A 5,000-nucleotide genomic window follows, 5' to 3' on the forward strand; every position below is an offset into this window, starting at 1 on the left:
TATTACTAGAAATACCAGTATAACATTGTGTATATTTCATATTCATATATATATTATATATGTGTGTATATACATTTATTTATGAATATATATATATATATATATATATATATATATATATATATATATATATATATATATATATGTTTTTTTATATACATATATATATATATATATATATATATATATATATACTATATATATATATATGTATATATGTTTTTATGATGTATATACAATGTTAGAATGGTATTTCTTGTTCAGTTACGATTTGGTAATGTCTTATAACAGTAATTTGCTTTGGAATCTCCGCAGAATTCTGTAATAATGGTTTGCTGATTTTTCATATTAATAGGCAGCTAATTTAGTTAGGCTGGTTGGAGGATACAGAAATGAAAATGTTATCGACGATGTTACCCACAATGTTAAATTTGTCATTCAGTATTGTTCATTTGTTGATCATTATTATTATCATTACACATTTTTAACATAGTAAAAGACGGAAAAGTTGTTAATATGCATATCCAGCCCTGTCTTATTAGATCGCTCGTATGCAAACAAATAAAAAAAAACGAAAAACAGAGAAACGAAACTAATAAATAACAAAATGAATATCGCGAGAAACCGCTGAGAATTCTCCCTTTCCTCATCATCCATCATGCAAGACTGCATAAAATGGCCTTTCTGGGAGCTGAAGACATTTCAAGGGGTTTTCATGCTGTCTCCTCTGAATGAGCTCTCAACTATTTCCTTTTTGAAGGGAATTTTTTGGGAGAGAGTAACAGGGGTTTTAAGGGTTGGGGGTTTGGAGGGGGATGATAAACCCCTCGGAGGATCTGCACCTGAAATTTCCCTTGTGGCCCCTGCATATTAAGGCAACTCTCTTACTGGCAAAGTATTTATGCGGGAAGGCCTCTGCTTCTGCTTGTGCAGTTTGCTGGTTGAGAGAATGAAAAGTTCATTTCCAGTTCGCTCCCCCCACCCTTCAACCGAGTTCTTGTGAAACCAGAGGGTTCCTTAAATTCCAACGTCTCTCGGTGATGCTAATGTCAGATATGAATTCTAGTGGCGGATGGATAACTGGATACATTGCTGATATACGTAAGTTTAATGAATACTCCGGTAAACTCAGTGTTGAAAGAGATTTGTGGTAAAGTCACTGTAAGGCATTGATTTTTCAAAATCAAATCTAAGGCCTGTCGGTGATGCTATTATCAAAAAAGAAATCTAATGGCGGGTGGATAGCTGGGCGTTTTAATGTAATGGACACATTACCGAAATACGTAGTTTGATGAATATTTAGATAAACTGAGCGTTGAAAAAGATTTGGGTTAAGTGTAAGGTAGAACGTTAATTTTTCAGAATCAAATTCCAAGGTCTTTCGATGATACTAATGTCAAAAAAAAAATTCTAATGGCGGGTGGATGGCTGGGTGTTTTAATGTAATGGATACACTGCTGAAATGCGTAAGTTTAATAAATATTTATATAAACTGAGCTTTGCAAAAGATTTAGGTTAAGTGTAATGTAGAACATTAATTTTTCAAAATCAAATTCCAAGGTCTCTCGGTGATATTAATGCCAGATGGAATTCTAATAGTGGGTGGGTAACTGGGTGTTTTGATGTAATGGACGCATTTCTGAAATGGTTAGTTTAATGAATATTTAGATAAAATTAACGTTGAAAAAGATTTGGGTTAAATAGATGTACGTTTCACTGAATATTCTAATGAATATTTAATTAAAGTGAATGTTGAAAAAGATTTGGGGCAAATGTACTGTAGAACATTAATTTTTCAAAATAACTTACAGAATTAACGTTTTTAATATTTCTGAAAAAGTTCTTCACCTGTTCATGTTCTGTAAAAATAACACCTGGATATACAGATCAACATTTTGTGAAAGAAATCATGGGAACCTTACAGTGACATAAAATATTACAAAAACATTGGAAGACTGAGGCCGATCATAATTTAATGAATATTTAGATCAACTGAATGCTGAAAAAGATTTGGGTGAAATGAACTGTAAGGAATTAATTTTTCAAAATAACGTACAGGATTAGAAGTCTTTCAGACTTGAAAAAAAAAAAACCCTATAGGCATTACTTAAGGATCTTTGCAGCATCCTTTGGGGCACCCAGCTGTAACCCCTTTCATTTCTTGTACTGTACCTCTGTTCATATAAAATTCCTTCCATTTCACTTTCCACCATCTGACAATTGCCTCACCATTATTTTCAGCGCTGAATAACTTCGTAGGTCCCAGCGCTTGGCTTTTAGCCTAGATTTTATATTCAAATTCCAATTAAAAATGAAAAGTTATTCGGTTGTCCACTTTCTGTGATAATAACACGTGGATACGGAAGTGAATATTTGGTGAAAGAAAACTGTGGGAGTCTTACACAGTGACATAAAATAAAGACAAAAAAATTTGTTATTTTAATTTATTATTTTCAAGATTGCAAATAATAGATTAGAATAATGAAATAAAAAAAAAAACGCTGACAAATATATCGCCATCAAGAATTGGAAGCGAAGTTATTGGAATTTCTAGTTCTTTATGGAAATAAGGCTGGATAGGAAAAATAGTTTCTAGTTCATTGCTTTTAATTTATTCATGAGAAAAGTCGTTGACTTAATTCCTCTGGCTGAAGTTTGAGATAGAAAATCGAAGTCAAAAAAAGAGGACAAGAGATTGGATTTTTGTTTTGTGTGTATTTGTTTGTTTTTGTGTGTGTGTTTCTATGTTAACGCGGTGATGATCAACTTCGAAAATTATTAAGGTACAGTTGATTTATGTATGAATATTTGCAACTGTAAATACAATAGTATATGCATTGCGTGCATGTATACTTTAAATACTTATACATCACTCAACACACGAACACTGAGGCAAATACTTTTGTTCGTGCAAACATATTGTCTTCCTCATTCATACATGTTTATTCCTGCCTCCATTCAGGTACAAATACATCATCATAGACGACGCGAATCAGACAAGCTGGAAACAGGTAGAAAAATCATCCTTGTATCCAAATGCAGATACAGAAACATAAGTAAAAAATGCGCCGAAATTTCTTCGGCGCAATCGAGTTTTCTGTACATCGTATAATCAAGGCCACCTAAAATAGATTTATCTTTCGGGTGGTCTCGTTATAATGCTGTATGAGCCGCGGCCCATGAAACTTTAACCAAGGCCCGGTGGGGACCTGTCCTATATAGTTGCCAGACGCACGAGTATGGTTATCTTTAACCTTAAATAAAATCAAAACTACTGAGGCTAGAGGGCTGCAGTTTGGTATGTTTGATGATTGGAGGATGGATGATCAACATTGCAGCCCTCTAGCCTCAGTAGTTTTTAAGATCGGAGAGCGGACAGTGCTGAAAAAGTGACGGACAAACAAAGTCGACACAATAGTTTTCTTTACAGAAAACTAAAAACAGATGAATCTAAAATTAAGCTTTTAATTTATACTCTAGATGTTCTGAAGAGATCTTGGTAGACAAACAGGTAAGGGACAAAGACGACAACAGCAGACACACCTTTTATATAACCCCTATAAAATTTAATCACGTATTAGGTACTTACTTTCAAAACGGTGAGAGAGAGAGAGGTTTAGAAGAGAGAGAAGAGATTTAGTCAGAGAGAGAGAGATATTAGTGAAACCCTTTCAAAAATTTAGTTGAGAGGTTAGAGAGAAGACGGAGAGAGAGAGAGAGAGATGAACAAAAGAGGTAAGGATTTTATTTGCAATAACACAAGGGGCATTCACTCCCTGTACCTGCAGGGAATTTAAATCATTGTTGCTAGAAACACTACCAAATCCCCTTTCGTTACTCGGATGTATTAGCAGTACAAAGACGCCGGGCGGAAAAGTGACAGACACACATTCAAACAAACATTAACTGCATAATACTACCGGATCTTCAGTGCTGGATAAAGATACTATTTTTAAACAAGATGAGGGAACACTCGCCTCTCGCTGGAAATAGAGATACTGTTTTTAGACAAATAAATATCCTGTTTTTAAACAAGATAAGGGAACATTCACCTCTAGCGGGAAATAAAGATACTGTTTTTAAACATCTTCCTCTCACAAAGATACTGTTTTTAAACAAGATAAGGGAACATCTTAAAGATACTGTTTTTAAATAAGGGAACATCCACCTCTCTCAGGAAATAAAGATACTGATTTTAAAACAAGATGAGGGAGCATCCACCTCTTTTGAAATAAGATGCAAAAAATAAAGACAGTAAAGATTGTTTTAAACAAGATGAGGGAATATCTCCTCTCGCAGAAACAAAATACTGTTTTCAAACAAGATGCAGGACCATCCACCTCTTGCAGTGAGAAATAAAGTGCTGTTTTTAAACAAAATAAGATACTGTTTCAACAAATAAAGATACTGTTTTTAAACAAGATAAGAACATCCACCTCTCGGGAAATAAAATTTGTTTTAAAAATAGATACTGTTTTTAAACAAGATGAGGGAACATCCAGCTCTCGCAGGAAATAAAGGTACTGTTTTTAAACAAATAAAGATACTGTTTTTAAACAAGATAAGGGAACATCCACCTTTTGCAGGAAATAAAGATACTGTTGTTAAACAAATCAAGATACAGTTTTTAAACAAGACGAGAGAACATCCACCACTCGCTCGCTCGCTCACGGGAAATTCGGATCACCGCTTCAGAAACAATACCAAATCCTTTCGCGCGACTCAGATATGTATTATCTCTCGAAATGTACGAACCATCATAGATATATGCCTTAGCAGCAGCAGCATCAGCAGCTGCACTACCCTTTTAGCCTTAATGGAACGCATTACTCTTTCGCGGAACCTGCCCAGTGCATCTCCTACTGCATTATCCTCGCCATAATTAGATGGCTAAGCAGCTTGTTCCAGCTGGAGACAGATCAGTAATCCAAATGCAAACTTCAGGGGGCAAGACGAGACCTAAGTCGGAAGTCGAGATTCGTACACACACACACACACAC

The sequence above is a fragment of the Macrobrachium rosenbergii genome, chromosome 23 (assembly GCF_040412425.1).
Source record: "Macrobrachium rosenbergii isolate ZJJX-2024 chromosome 23, ASM4041242v1, whole genome shotgun sequence".
Lineage (NCBI taxonomy): Eukaryota > Metazoa > Arthropoda > Malacostraca > Decapoda > Palaemonidae > Macrobrachium > Macrobrachium rosenbergii.